Source organism: Cynocephalus volans, chromosome 1, assembly GCF_027409185.1.
Source record: "Cynocephalus volans isolate mCynVol1 chromosome 1, mCynVol1.pri, whole genome shotgun sequence".
Lineage (NCBI taxonomy): Eukaryota > Metazoa > Chordata > Mammalia > Dermoptera > Cynocephalidae > Cynocephalus > Cynocephalus volans.
The window spans coordinates 89331232-89347957 of NC_084460.1; positions in this window are offsets into that span (position 1 = coordinate 89331232).

Below are 16726 nucleotides of genomic sequence, written 5' to 3' on the forward strand. Positions count from 1 at the left end.
GTAGTGTAGATAAATCAGCATGGACCTATAAATTTTACTTTAATTTTGTGACAAATGGTGGTACTGATTAGTTGCCTTTGAGAAACATAATCTGTCTAAAAGAAGTTAGGGCAACTCAGTGAGGCTTTATACTCTTGTGTAAGACTTTTCGACATACTATCCTACATATATTCTTTTGGTACGTACTTTTCAAGAGGACCATTCCTCTGACAAAAGGTCACTAAACACATATTGTGTGTGCATTTTTACAGAGAACAAATAAAATATTCAAGATATCAGCCGTAATATAAACTGAACCATTCTTGAAAAAAGAAAGTAGCCATTGACCACATAGAGAATGTATTATTCTTAGCCTAGAGAAATAAATAAATTTTCCCAATTAAGCTGGTTTTTGTGAAGTAGAGCTGAGGGTATCTCTAATTACATGTTAAATCAGCAGGTTACATGATGCAAAGAAAGAAATGGATGATGCTAATAATAGTTAACATTAATTAAACACATCCCAGAGATCCTCAGACAATTAAAACCAACGGGATGGGATGACGTTGCAGAGCAAAGCATAAATAGGGGATGCTATTTATTCCATCCACAGAAACTTCCCCACTGGAAATCCTGTCAAGTGTTTGAGCTACAGGACTTGGGAGCAGCCACAGATTTTAAGTTCAGTTGGAAGGACATCTATCGTTTGGGGTTCTTGCATTAAGAATTACAATCTAGAACCCTATTTACTAATGAACACTACTTAAATTCAAGAATGGTGACTATGATCCAGAAGAAGGAAGGAAACTAAGAGCTTCATTTAGAAAAAAATGTGAAACTACGTTGTTATATTTCAATATGTTAGAGAAATCACTCACACCTGTAACTCATTTGTACAGCAATATACCCATCACAGAATCTTTTGCTAAATTAGATTTTTTCAACTTATTTGCCTCCTTTCTGGAAAAAATAAGTTAAGAAAATAAAATCTTAAATAGCTCTGTTGTTTGGTGGGGTTTTTTTGTTTGTTTTTTAATAGGGGTCACATATGTGTGTACATTGTTGCCACATGAAACCCACCTATAATTCAAGTAGAGGTTTGGGTTTAAATGTTTAGCTTAACTTATATAAACATATGGTTGTCATTCTTTACCGAGCTAGTTTACAGTCAGAGGATGCAAAAGGAAATGCAATAGATTTTGGAGTTAAAGGGTTTTGGTTCAAATCCAGCTTAATAATTGGCTGTATTAAACTTCATGCAAGTTACTTAAGTTCATCTGAAACTTCAAGATGCTCAATTCTATTGCCGTAATAGAGAAAATACATGGCTAGTACCAAATTTAACAACTGAGCTAGAGTTAACACTTGACCAATATTATCAATCAATATAAGTACTAATAATAAGATGTTCATTTCTTAGTCCCTAAACCTTCTTGCTTTATAAAATTATGTTAAACAATTTGTTTGTTTTATTTAAATTACCTGGGTTTTATAAATCCTGTTCCCCAAAAAGCAGACTTAGAGACAGAGATTAACATGCAATAAGTTTATTAGGAAGCTCTGCAGATCAATAACTGTGGAAAGAAGAGAAAGAAGCAGGGTAGGACAGATGGATAAGTTGGGCTTTAGTGCCTCATTTGGCCCCATGGGGAGCTCTAAAATGAGTATAGTCTTTCATAGTTTTTCCCATGATGGTGAAGAGACTGAGTATGACACCAGATGCCAGTTGTCCCCAGGAAGGTGTTATGACCTTGAATGAAGAAGTTCTTCCAAGTCCAGAGCAATTTCCAAAAATGGCACAAAACCAGCAGCACTGCCAACAGCTAGAGGAATAAACCTTACAATCCTAGGGGTGGACCTGGATGATGCATGACAGGCTACAGTACACAGGGTGATACATCACGGTGACTAAAAATCAAACATTGAGAGTCAAGATATTTAGGTTTCAATAATTATTCTGATATTTGTTATATACATGACCTTGAACAAATTATTAACTATATCTATGCTGAAGAATCATTATGTATAAGAGAGAAATTAATAATACTATCTCTTTTACAGATTACTATAAGAACTAAATACAAGATATGTTACCCACTAAACATCATGCTTAACTTATAATAGGTCTTCACTAAGTGGTTGTTATTATTGTTATGAAAAGCTTGAATACTTCCACTTTTTGTAATTAGGAAGATAATTATGCCAGGGAACTTTAAAAGAAATCATTACAAATTGTGTGACTGAGATAACTTATAGTTACCTTATGTTAGTGTAATACCAATACTTAATTTACAGCATCTCTTAGGAACCAAGAAAGGCCTAAAAGCTTATTTTTGAGCCTGTTTTGATTTTCCTGGGAAATACATTTCTGGAAGGAAAGCAAGGAATCAGTGCTAAGAGGTAATGACCAACAGAACTAGTAATCAGTAATTTCTGGGGCATTGGATTGGAATGCCATCGTGGTTGATTAGGTAACCTGAGTAATACGAGCTGTATAGCTAGGGAGAAGCATATCAGTATATCAGTCTTCATTCAGTTAGGAAAATAAAAGCCATACTTGGTTCTTCAACAGGGATAATTTAAGAGAATTAGTCAAACAGACAGTCGAGGACTGAGAAAGTAGGAAGAGAACACTGAGTTAATTCAGAGGTAGGCTCTGCAGGAGGTAACTGTAATCTCAAGGGCTTGAGGAACAAAGAGAAGGGTAACAGAGCCTAAACTCTCTGAGAAGAGACCTTTGGGACTCAGACCCCGGAGGAGGGATTGCTGGCTAAGGAAGGCTGGTTCTCTAGGAGCTCGGAGGAGGGGCCCACAGAGCTGTGACTCAGAACTGTGAGAAGGAAGCAGCACCCAGCTGGCTCTTGTCCTCAGGAACTCAAAGGAGGAGCATCACGGAGCTCAGGACTGAACACTGCTGGCGTGGCTCAGCTACATCAGATGGTCCTCAGACAGCAAGAGCAAAACACAACTGGAGACGAACCAACTGTCGCTGCGAGGATGAAGCTTGATTGGTGCAGTTATGGGGACTGGAAAGCAGGCAAAACCATTCTCTCTGCTTCTAATCTCTCTCTAGTGCAAGGAGTAGCAAACTACATGAACAAAATCTGACCTACCTGGTGTCTTTGCAGAGTCCATGAGTTAAGAATTATTTTTTGCATTTTTAAATGTTTTATTTCATGACAATGAAAATTATATACAATTCAAATTTCAGTGACCGTAAATAAAATTTTACTGTAACACAACCACGTTCATTTATTTACTTATTGACTGGGGGTGCTTGCAAGTTGCAAGGGTGCAGTTGAAAAGTTGCAACAGAGACCATGTGACCCACAAAAGCTATTTACCACACATCCCTTTAAATAAAGGGTGTGCCTACCCTTGCTCTAGTGCACCCTATTGGCAAAGGAGAAATGTTCCTAGAGTTTTAGCCCCAGCACCATAAAGCAGAAGATGGCTACACATGCTGGGTATTAAAATAAGTGAAATTTTCTAATAGGTATTATATTGTATGACTATGTGCCAGTGTGTAAGAATGCTTCCTTGGCTCCTTTAAGTCCTCCTGCCCTGATTTCAGTCCTTCTCCCTTTCTGTGTCCAGTTCTCCTTGTTGACATTTTCCAGGGTCTAATAATTTTTGTAGCGCCTACTTATGTTCTTTCCTTGCTTCTGTTATCTCATTCTGTTGTTTTTCTTCCCCTTACTCCAACATTTCCAGATCTGTCTTACCTTGGGAACTTTAAGGTTTCTTATCTAACACTGTTTCTGAACACAAAGCAAAACAGATTTTGCCCAAACAGCAGAGTACCTGAGAAGTTGTTTTTAAAAACACCACGGTCATACTGCTCTCCATGTGACATGCCTCGAGAGGGTTTGGTGAAAATAAGTGCACAATCGTAAAATACTGTAATTGACCTCTGATGAATGTCATTGTCCTCATTTAGGATGTAAAGAGTCTGAAAGTCTTCTTTTTACTCTGTTATTTTCCACTCTGAATTATCTACGTTTATGTGAACAAGCCCTTAAATTAAAGAAATCTTCAGATAATGAAAAAACTTTATTTTAGTTATTAACTTTTCCCCTCCAACCAAATTCTGTAAGAACAAATAAAAATATATGAGAATTATATTTTGAATTTATTTTCCATTTTGCCTTAAATCTGAAGCATTTATTAAGAAGCATTGAAATAAGCAGAAAGGCTCTAAAAGCAACAGAACTAGTGAGTTGTAAGAAAGATTGTGCCTTTCCCCTGGGGAGCCTACGAGGGTCAGCACAAACACATGGGGTTATGGGGACAGGTCACCTCTGGCAATAGGAGGAGAGGACATGGATTAGTTTAAATTGTACATTGGCAAATATGAAAAGGCATTTTTCTGCCTTCAAGGAACTTGAAATTGAGTCAAAAAAAAAAAAGAAAGAAAGAAAATGTATTAAACAAACAAAACAGCCTTATAAATCAACACAAAAATATTTAAAAAGTATTTAAACTAAAATAATCCAAACTGTGAGGGTTTTGAGGGATAAGAGAGCATAAAAAGACTATCAAGACTTAGTTGCAATAATTAAGAAAAAACAGGTCAATGGCTTTCATCATTTAATTAGCTTAAATTATAGCTCTTTACATATTTCTATACACATTTATTTACTGCCTTTTACATTTGGCAGGATGTTGAATTAATAAAAATATGTTGCACTTATTTTCCCTGTCCAATTGAGCCCCTTGAGAATCTTCAGTGGTTCAGCAAAGATTACATTAACAGATCTAATCAACTCGTGTGCCCAATACCCTTCTCTTAATGCATCTATGCTGGAGGAGAATTCAGGTGGGAGTTTTATTCTTGAAAGAGACAGGCCTTTCTTGAACTCTTGCCAAGCAAACCTGAGAATAGATTTCCTGTTTTTTGTTAGTCCAGTGGAGATTCTGTGAGAAAGTAGATTTAAATCAGTCCTTCAGATATTCAGGTCTTATGCCATTCATAGGACTTTTATCTATGGGTCAGACCATGAGTAAGGAGGGTAACTGAATTGGAAACTAGTTTAGAATTCAGAGGAAATCTCTTGGCTTCTGGTTTATCTTTTTGTTTCAGATAAATTTACTAGTGCTGTGTGTTTCTTAATGATGTAATAACATCTGCCACTTCCATCCTTCCATCCAGATAAAGTGCTTAGGATCAGGAAAGACAATTTTATTTGCAGAGGTAAACTATATTATACAATTTAAATGTTGAATATATTCATACTTTTACTAAGTTGACGATTATTTCATAAAATGTTTTTTCTATTAATCTTCCTTTTTCATTTAGAAAAATTATTTGCAAAAAACAACCAAAAAATGAGTGTGGTAAACATCAACACATAAAAATCATGCTTAAAATGGACATGTTCCGTCTTAAATCTATATAAATGGATTATATGAAACTTTCTTTGATTAATTGACCACTGTTTTTCTCAAATATGTTATATTGTAGTTTTACCTGCAAAATTAGTCATTACAAGGGGTCAGTGTAAGGAAGTGAGAAATGTAATAGAAAGACTAAATTATTTTTTCATTTTAGTCTCTTCCAATGGCAAAAATAGATATGTTTGTTAAGTTGGATTTACACTACAAAAAAAATCACCACTATTGCTTTTGAATTATTTTGCTTGAAGTAATTTATTTATTTAATGATATTAATGCTTACAATTAGTAGACAAACACACATTTATTGAATATCAATCTCTAGAAAAAACTGCAGATTCTCATTTTTATGTCTCTTTCTTTTTGTTTCATTTCTGAGAATGAGAGCTGATATCTCATGGGTTCAGAGTGATGGGGATTGGCACTCTTTAATAAGTAAAACAATTTCAACTTTTATTTAGCATCTTGAGAACCCTGGAAAAAAAACCCTTTTGAATTTGATTTGTTGTGCTATTTCCTGTTTTGCAGTTTTCAATATAAAGTTAGTAAGACAGGGTAACCTAAAACTTCTCTTTGGAAGATGGGTCTCCTTTAGCTCCAGTGAAGTTTCTCTGAGTTTGTTCTTCTGTTCTTTTCTTGCCATCTTGAGTGGCAAGCTCTAGATTTACTTGAAGATGAATTCATTTTGTCAGAGACATTGTTTAACCTGTATCTTCAATGCCTGGGGCAGTAAACAGTAAGTACTTTAAAAAAGTACTTTAAAAAATTCATTGAATTCATGTAGAGTGACTATAAATTTGAGGCTAAGTTGTGACACCGATGAGTAAGGGAGATTAGGCCATTGAGTTTGGTTTTATACTAGGCCATATTTCTGGATTTATTTTAAAAAAGGCTTTTATTTTCAAAATTCCTCTAGCACAGATAACTAAAAGAATACATTCAGGATAAGATCAAAAGCTGTGACTAATAATGTGTTGATAGCTCTCCCCAGTCCCCTGTATCTATGTCACTATGAAGCACTAAGTGGTAGCAAGCAGCAGACTGTAACGATTCAAGGGTGCCGGGTTAGCCACACCTTTCCGTCTGCTTGCACAAGATACAGGATCAATGTTGTTGATCACAATATTGAATATTTGGCATTTGACAACTCAGTGCACCAGCCAGTACAGAACACAAAGAATGACTGATCTATTTCTGTATCAAATAGTTATCGTATAAATATCTGTTGTGTATCCAGGACTTTTCTACATCTAGTGAAAAGAATCATAAAAATAGAAACAGAAAAAGTTTAAGGAATCATATTCTCTTTAAAATAATGGTTTTTGCAAAGGTTCAAGGAACTGTATTAGCTAGTATTTGTAAGTTACAATATCTATGTATATTATAAATAGATATAATTGTGGTTATTCAGAGTGTGGAAATTTTTCATAGTAACAAAGTAAAATTATTAAATTAAGCAACTTCCAAATCTTCATTCTTTTCCTTATAACCTGCCTATATAGTATTTTTGTTTTAAGATGTTACATTTTATTTTATTTTATATTGTATTTTTTTTCACAGGTTTAACATATTTACAGGCTAACAGCTTTCACATCAAGTTATGGCTTCTTCTTTTTTTTTTTCTTTTAACTTCTCAATATACATTGTAGTTGATTTTTGTGACCCTTTACCAGTTCCTCTTCCCCCCACACAAATCCCCCCTACATCATATCTGTTCACTTGTCTTAACAACTTCAAGGAATTGTTGTGATGTGTCTTCTTCTCCACCCCCTTTATTTGTTTGTGTGTTTATTTATTTATTTATGTTTAGCTCCCACAAATAAGTGAGAACATGTGTTATTTCTCTTTCTTTGCCTGACTTATTTCACTTAATATAATTTTCTCTAAGTCCAACCATGTTGTTGCAAATGGTAGTATTTCATTCTTTTTTACAGCAGAGTAGTATTCCATTGTGTATATGTACCACAGTTTCCTTATCTGCTAATCTGATGATGGACATTTGGGCTGGTTCCAGCTCTTGGCTATCTATTGTAAATAGTGCTGCAGTAAACATGGGAGTACAGGTATACCTTTGGCATGATGATTTCCATTCCTTTGGGTATATACCCAGCAGTGGGATAGCTGGGTCATATGGCAGATCTATCTGCAATTGTATGAAGAACCTGCATACCATTTTCCGTAAAGGCTGCACCATTTTGCAGCCCCACCAACAGTGTATGAGAGTTCCGTTTTCTCCGCAACCTTGTCAGCATTTATCATTTTCAGTCTTTTGGATATTAGCCATCCTAACTGCGGTGAGATGGTATCTCAAAGTGGTTTTGATTTGCATTTCCCAGATGCTTAGTGGTGTTGAGCATTTTTCATGTGTCTGTTGGCCATTCATATACCTTCCTTTGAGAAATGCCTATTCAACTCTGTTTTAGTCCGTTTTATGTTGCTATAACAGAAATACCCGAGACTTGGTAATTATTTATAAAGAGGAAAGGTTTATTTGGCTTACGATTCTGGGACAGCTGTGTCTGGCATGGGCCTCAGGCTGCTTCTACTCGTGGCAGAAAGTGGCAGGCAGCCAGCAGGTAAAAGCAGATCTCATGGTGACAGGAAGCAAGGTAGGGGAGGTGCCAGGATTCTATAAACAACAAGCTCTTGTGGGAACTAATAGAGCAAGAACTCACTCATTACTCCCCCATTCCCCAGGGAGAGCATTCATCCATTCATAAGGGATCCACTCCCATGACTCAATCAGTTTCTAACACTGCCACATTGGAGATCAAATTTCCACATGAGTTTTGGAGGGGACAACACATCCAAACTCCATCATTCCGCCCCTGGCCTCCCAAAACTCACGTCACTCTCACATACAAAATACAATCATTCTATCCCAACAGTCCCAAAAGTCTTAGCTTGCTCCAGCACCAGCTTAAAAGTCCAAAGTCCAAAGTCTCATCTGAGACCAAAAGCAAAAGTCCTTCCAGCTGTGAACCTGAAAAACAAAACCAAATTTATCTACTGTCAAGATACAATGGTGGAACAGACATTGCGTTTACATTCCCATTCCAAAAGGGAGGGATAGGCCAAAAGAAAGAAAAAACAGGCTCCAAACAAGTCCGAAACCCAACAGGGCAAACATTTTATGTCTTAAATCTCCAAAATAATGTTCTTTGACTCCAAGTCCTGCATCCTGGGCACACTGGGGCATCTGGGCCCCCAAAGCATCAGGCAGCCTCATTCTCACAGCTTTGCCAGGTGCAGCCCAGTGGGCTGCACTGGTGCCTGCAACTTTTCCAGGCCAGTGTTCCACTCTGGTAGTTCCGTAAGTCTGGGGTCTCCGAGGTGGTCCCACTGCCTTGGCTCTACTAGACATTTCCCTGGTGGGGGCTCCCTGTGTGGGCTCCAATGCCACTGAGGTTTTAGGCCTCTACTCTCCAAGGCTGCTGCGTGAACCACACTTGGGGCTACTCCAGCCAGAGCAGCTGGGATGCAGGGAGCAGGATCCTGAGGGCAGCTGCACCCCAGGTCTGTCCTCCAGGATAACTCAGTCCTTCTAGGCCCCAGGGCCTGTGATTGGTGGGGCACCCTTCCAGACTTCTCAAATGCCTTTAGGGCATTTTTTCCATTGTCCTGATTCTTAGCATCTGGCTGCCTTACCACCAAGATAATGTCTTTAGCAAACAGTTTATCAGCTTCACCCTTGCATTTTTCTCCTGCTCTCTACTTCTCTACTGTATGGCCAGGCTGCAAATTTTCCAAAACTTTATGCTCTGCTTCCCTTTTAAATTCTGGCTTCACTGCCATAACTCAAAGTAGGCTGCTAGAAGTAGCTATGCAGCTTCCTTAATGCTTTGCTGCTTAGAAATTTCTTTGGCCAAATGCTCTGGTTCACAACTCTTAAGTCTTACCTTCCACAAAGTCCAAGGGCATGGACACAATGCAGTCAGGTTCCTTGCTATGGTGTAGCAAGGGTTATCTTTTGTCCAATTCCCAATAAGTCCCTCATTTCTATCTGAGACGTCATCATCCACATGGTCTTTACTGCCCACGTTTCTATCAACATTCTGGTGACAACCATTTAACCAATCTCTAAAATCTTGCAAACATTCTCTCAACTTTTTGTCCTTTTCTAAGTCCTCCATACTTCTCCAACCTTTGACCATTACCCCGTTCCAAAGCTGCATCCACATTTTCAGGTATCTGTATAGCACCACCCCACTCCTCGGTACCAATTTTCAGTATTGTCGGGGCCGATACGAGAACAAGTCGAACGAAGGTGCCCAAGGGGCCACCTTCACTACATGACGCCAGGCATTGGTGACCGTGGAGTCAGATATTTCTAGGCCTCTGCTTTTTAACATGTACTTTAGAGCCTTGCAGGCTGTCTCGTCACTCTTTCCACATACGCCTCCCATGTTGCCCTGTGGGGAAGGGACAAAGGGAGCAATAGGGCAGAGAAGTGCAGGGACATCCCCCTGTTATGGTACTCACCCTGACACGCAGGCAGATTACTTCGCGGCGACTACCGTGGTTGCCAGGGCCACTCCGCTGGTTGATCACCCTTCATCGACCTTCTTTCAGGACCAAGCAGCCGGGGGCCTCACTCACTCGCCTTTCACCCAGGAGTTTTAAAAACGCCTCACATGGGGCACCACTCTGTCGGGTCCGCCACTGGCTGACCCGAACAGCCCTAACCTCATTCCTTTTGGGGGGTGAGCAAATGGCCCAGGATTCCTCTTTCCCTCCTGTCCCCTTTGCAAGGAGATGGGGGAAGAGAGCCATGAAGAGAGGTGAGCACAGCCACTGGCCCCAACCAGCCCAGTTAATGAACACTCAGACACGGGGGTTCTGTCAAGCAGTTCTGTTTATTATCACACGAGCACTTGCTTTTATAGGCAGATGGGAAAGGCAGGTTTTTTACATCCTCCAATCAGCTTAAGGGTTACAAGTGCATGCATCCTGTCTCAATGCCTGTCTATTGCAATCACGCAGTGTTCACGAGCGCAGAAGTGTGTATTTGGCCAATAAGGGCTAAGGCAAGGTTCCTGAAGACACTCCCACCTTACTTCCTCCCGGTGCCGTCTTAGGCTGCCACGTTAATCCACTTGTAATGTCACTTAAGGTGGTGTTAGTTTTTAAAGCCCGACACTGTATTAGTACGTTTTTGTTTTGCTATAACAGAAATACCCAAGACTGGGTAATTTATAAAGGAAAGAGGTTTATTTGGCTTACGATTCTGGGACAGCTGAATCTGGCATGGGACTGAGGCTGCTTCTACTCATGGTAGAAAGTGGCAGGCAGCTGGTGGGTACAAGCAGATCACATGGTGAGAGGAAGTAAGAGAGAGAAGCAAGAAGTTCCAGGGTCCTATAAACAATAAGCTCTCATGGGAACTAATAGAGTGAGAACTCACTCAAGCTCCTTTGCCCATTTTTTAATTGGGTTATTTTTTGTTTTTCTTGGAAAGTTGTTTGCGTTCCTTATATATTCTGGATATTAATCCTTTGTCAGATGTATATTTTCCAAATACTTTCTCCCACTCTGTTGGTTGTCTTTTCACTCTGAAGACTGTCTCTTTTGCTGTGCAGAAGCTTTTTAGTTTGATATGATCCCATTTGTTTATTTTTTCTTTAGTTACCTGTGCTTTTGGCATCATATTCATGAAGTCTGTACCCACTGCTACTTTCTGGAGTGTTTCTTCTGTTTTCTTTAAGGAGTTTTATTGTTTCAGGATGTATATTTAATTCTTTAATCCATTTTGAGTTGATTTTGGTATATGGTGAGAGGTACAGGTCTAGATTCATTCTCCTATCATGAATATCCAGTTTTCCCAGCACCATTTGCTGAAGAGGCAGTCTCTTCCACAGTGTATAGACTTGGTGTCTTTGTCAAAAATCAGATGGCTGTGGGTGTGTGGGTTGACTTCTGGGTTTTCTATTTTATTCCATTGATCCGTGTGTCTGTTTTTATGCCAGTACCATGCTGTTTTGGTTATTATAGCTTTGTAGTATAGTCAGGTAGTGCTATGCCTCCAGCTTTATTTTTGTTACTCAGAATCGTTTTGGCTATGTGTGGTCTTTTGTTATTCCATATAACTGTCTGGATAGTTCTTTTCTATTTCAGAGAAAAATGTCATTGGAATTTTGATGGAGATTGCATTGAATTTGTAGATCACTTCGGGTAGTATGGACATTTTCACAATGTTAATTCTTCCAATCCAAGATCATGGGTTATCTTTCCATCTTCTTTTGTCCTCTTTAATTTCTCTCAACAGTGGCTTGTAGTTCTCTTCATAGAGATTGTTCACATCCTTGGTTAACTTTATTTTTAAGTATTTTGGGGTTTTTTGGTGGCTATTTTAAATGGGCTAGCTTTCTTGATTTCTTTTTCTGAATGTTTACAGTTGCAATATACGAATGCTACTGATTTTCACATGTTGATTTTGTATCCTGCAACTTTGCTGAAATCATTTATCAACTCTAACAGTTTTTTTTGTAGAGGCTTTAGGTTGTTCAATATATAGGATCATATCCTCTGCAAACAGGGACAGTTTGGCTTCATCTTTTCCAATCTGGGTACGCTTTATTTCCTTCTCTTCTCTGATTGTTCTGGCTAGTACTTACCACACTGTGTGAATAGGAATGGTGAGAGTGGGCATCCTTATCTAGTTCCTCTTCTTAAGCTTTTCCCCTGTTCAGGATGATATTGGCAGTGGGCTTACCATATATTGCTTTAATTATGTTGAGATACTTTCCAACTATATCTAACTTGTAGATAGTCTTTATCATGAACGAATGTTGAATTTTGTCAAATGCTTTTTCAGTGTCTATAGAGATGATCATATGATCTTTGTCTTTGATTTTATTGATGTGGTGTAACACATTTATTGATTTGCATATGTAGAACCAACCATTCATTGCTGGGATGAATCCCACTTGATCATGTTGTATAATTTTGTGTATGTGTTGCTGTATTCCATTAGCTAGTATTTTATTGAGGATTTTTGCATCTATATTCATCAAGGATATTGGCCTGTAATTTTCTTTTTTTGTTGTATCTTCGTCTGGTTTTGGTATCAGGGTGATGTTTGCCTCATAGAATGAGTTTGGGAGAATGGTCTCTCTTTCAATCTTTTGGAATAATTTGTAGAGATTTGGTATCAGTTCCTCTCTGAAGGTACGGTAGAATTCTGCAGTGAACACATTTGCTCCTGGGCTTTTCCTTGTTGGAAGCCTTCTAATAATAGCTTCAATCTCTTTTATTGTAATTGGTATATTCAGATTTTTCTATATCTTCTTGGCTTAGTTTTGGTAGTGCGTGTCCAGAAATTTATCCATTTCCTCCAGATTTTCAAATTTGTTGGCATATAGTTGTTCATAGTAATCTCTAATGATTCCTTGTATTACTGAGGTATCAGTTGTAATATCACCTTTTTCATTTCTAATTTTTTTTATTTGGGTCTTCTCTCTTCTTTTTTTTTTTTTTTTTTTTTTTTTTTTAGTTAGCCTTGCTAATGGTTTGTCAATTTTATTTATCTTTTCAAAAAAACCAAGTTTTTGTTTCATTTATCTTTTGTATTATTTTTGGGGTTTCTATTTCATTAAGTTCTGCTCTGATGCTAATTTCTTTCTGTCTGCTAACATTGGATTTGGATTGTTCTTGTATTTCTAGTTGTTTAAGGAGAAGTGTTAGGTTGTGTACTTGCTATCTTTCCCTTCTTCCGAAGTAAGCATTTAATGCAATAAATTTCCCCCTTAGTACTGCTTTTGCAGTATCCCACAGGTTTTGGTATGAGGAATCATTATTTTCATTAGTTTCAATAAATTTTTTGATTTCATGTTTAATTTCTTCTTAGACCCATATGTCATTAAGTAGAATGTTGTTTAATTTCTATGTGTTTGTATAGTTTCCAGAGTTTCATTTGTTATTGATTTATAATTTTAATCCACTGTGATCAGAAAAAATACATGGAATAATTCCAATTTTTTTTTAATTGGTTGAGACTTCCTTTGTGACCTAACATGTGGTCTATCCTGGAGAATGTTCCATGTGCTGATGAGAAGAATGAATATTCTGAGATTGTTGGATGGAATATTCTGTAGATATCTGCCAACTCCAGTCGGTCTAAAGTATTGTTTAGAACTTATGTTTCTCTGTTGATTTTTTTGCCTAGATGTTTTGTCTAATATTGAGAGTGGGATGATCAGGTCCCCTGCTATTATGGTTTAAGTGTCTATCTCATTCTTTAGGTCTAATAGTGTTTGCTTTGTAAATCTGGCTCCTCTGACATTGGGTGCATATATATTTATGATTGTTATGTCTTCTTGATGGATAGATCCTCTTAGCATTATATAGTGGCCTTCTTTATCTCTTTTTATGGTTTTTTCTTTAAAGTCTGTTTTATCTGATATAAGAATAGTTGATCCAGCTCATTTTTCATTTCTATTTGCATGGTTTATCTTTTTCCATACTTTCACTCTTAGTCAGTGAGTGTCTTCATAGGTGAGGTGAGTCTCTTGAAGGCAGCATATTGTTGAGTCCATCATTTTAATCCAGTCAGTCAGTCTGTATTTTTTGAGTGGGGAATTTAATCCCTTACATTTAGAGTTATTATTGAAATTTGTTGATCTAGTCCTACCATTTTATCAATTTTTGTTTAGATGTCTTAAGTATCTTTTTTTCCTTTCTCTCTAATTTTGTTTGTATTCTGTATTTGTTTCTTTCTTGGGATGGTATATAAACTATTTTTCTTCTTCACTATTAGCATTTTTATTTTCCTGGTAGGTTTTGTTCTTTCTTGAATATTCATGACAGTGATGTTTGTTTTGCAGGTATCAAACCCAGTACTTCCTTGAGAATTTTTTGTAAGGCTGGTCATGTGGTAGTGAACTCCCACAGTTTTTGTTTTTCTGAGAAATATACTATTTGTCCTTCATTTCAGAGGGATAGCCTTCCTGGGTAAAGTATTCTTGGCTGGCAATTTTTGTCCTTTAGTATTTTGAATATATCATCCCACTTTTTTCTGGCTTTTAGGGTTTCTCGTGAAATGTCTGATGTTAGTTTGATTGGGGCTCCCTTATAGGTGACTTGCCACTTCTCTTTTGCAGCTTTAAAAATTCTCTCTGTCTTTCCATTTTACCAGTTTGGCTATAACATGTCTTGGAGAGGACTTTTTTGGGTTGAATATGTTTGAGGATCTTTGAGCCTCCTGAATCTGAAGGTCTGTGATTTTCCCTATACCTGGGAAGTTTTTTGCTATCATTTCATTGAATATGGTTTCAATGCCATTTCCTTCCCTTGGAATACCCATGATTCTGATATTTGAGTGCTTAAGGCTATCTGTTATCTCTTTTAGATTTTCTTCAATTTAAAAAAAATTTTTTTTTTTCTGGTTTGCCCCTGTTAATTCAAACAGCCTGTCTTCAAGGTCAGAAATTCTCTCTTCTGCTTGTTCTAGCCTGCTGGTTAAATTCTCTGTTGTGTTTTTTTATTCTATTGAATGAATCCTTCAGCTCCACAAGCTCTGCTACATTCTTTTTCAGGGTATTGGTTTCTTTGTACATTTCTTCTTTCAAATACTGTATATTTTTTCTCATTTCATTGTGTTGTCTAATTGAGTTTTCTTGTATCTCATTTAGTTTCCTTAGTATTGTTGCTTGAAATTCCTTGTCAGCCATTTCAAGGACTTCCTCTTCTATAGGATCTAGAGTCTGAGAGTTATTATTTTCCTTCGGTGGTGATGAACTTTCTTGGTTTTTCATACTTCTGGTATCCTTCCTTTGGTATTTAGTCATTGTGGCATGGATTATCATGGTCTACTCATTCCACCCTGATGTCTGGCCCAAATCCTGAAGGGACTGCCAATTCTGGGCAGCAGGAACTAGACTGGGCTGGGGTTCCTGTGGCACCTGCATGTTGTAGCATTGCTGGCTCGGGGTGTGTGAGTCCAGTGGTTCTCAGGCCTCTCTGTGCGGTGGGGACTGGACTGGGCTGGGTGTCCCATATCACCTGCTTCTTCTCATAGTGCCTGCCTTTTCTGGTGCAGCTGACTTAGTGTTTTTGTACCCAGTGGCTTTCAGGATTCCCTTGGCAGTGGTGACTGACCTGCGCTGGGGGTCTCATGGCACCCACCTTTTCTGGCTTGGATGACTCGGGGCATGTGGTTCTCTTGGTGCTCAGGCCTCTCTGGGTGGCAGGCACTGGCCTGGGCTGGGGTCCCCACAGTGCCTGCCTTTTTCAGCACAGCTGACTCACAGTGTGTGGACCCAGAAGCTCTCAGGCCTCTCTAAGAGGCCAGGACTGACCTGGGCTGGGGGTCTCATGGTACATGGCTCCTTCCTGTTCAAATGCAGATCTCAGGCCTCCTGTTGCTTTTTAATAGTCGCAAATTGGTTGCTTTGTGGGAGAGTGTGACACTAGGAACTGTCTACTCTACCATCTTGACCAGAAGCCCAGCTACTTTTCATCCAAGACATCACATTTTATACTGCAAAGACATCTAACAAGACTCAAACATAACTTGAAAGCTTATAGAAGTAATATTTTTAAAAAAGCAATGCAAATTTCATATAAGCAATTAATTAGCATATAATTTTTTAAGTAGAAAGTACATACTATATTTCTGTTATTACCCTCCAGGGTTTTTAACATATCATTCTATTTATAGTAAGTACATATTCAAAATTGACTGTTTTTCCAGTACAAAGAGAGTAACATTTATTTTTCCCATTCCAAGGCACTATCATATACATAACAAAGAAAATATTTAATGATCTTGTGTTAAATAAATGAATGCATGAATGAATAATCAAAAGTAGGAATAAATGAATGTGAGAGAAAAATATGTAACAAGGCTTTGGAATTCTTACTGACATCTCTAAAGATACCCTACTATTTTGTGCCTTCTAATGTCATCACCCAAAACAACCTAAGTTTACACACACACACACACACACACACACACACACACACACACACACAATTTATTTATTTATTCGTTTGTGTATGTGTGTATATAAGTTTGGAGGTTGAAATCTATGTAAAAAGATTATAAATTTACTATGTCTCTAATCTGTGATTTTGCTGAAAATAATAATAATAATAATAATAATAATGAAAATTTGCCAAATGTTAATTCTGAATAGTTTACAAAACTAGGCTTAAGATATGCTTTTTTTTTTTCTTTTACTTCTTTAAACTCTCTGAGAAGGTATAATTTCCAGTTTGGGTTTGAAAAATAACAATAACCAGGATGTCCTCTCTAACTTATAACATGCTTGATGGAGTCTGGATGTGTTGTCCTCTCCAAAACTCATATGGAAATGTGATCCCCAATGTGGCAGTGTTAGAAACTGATTGAGTC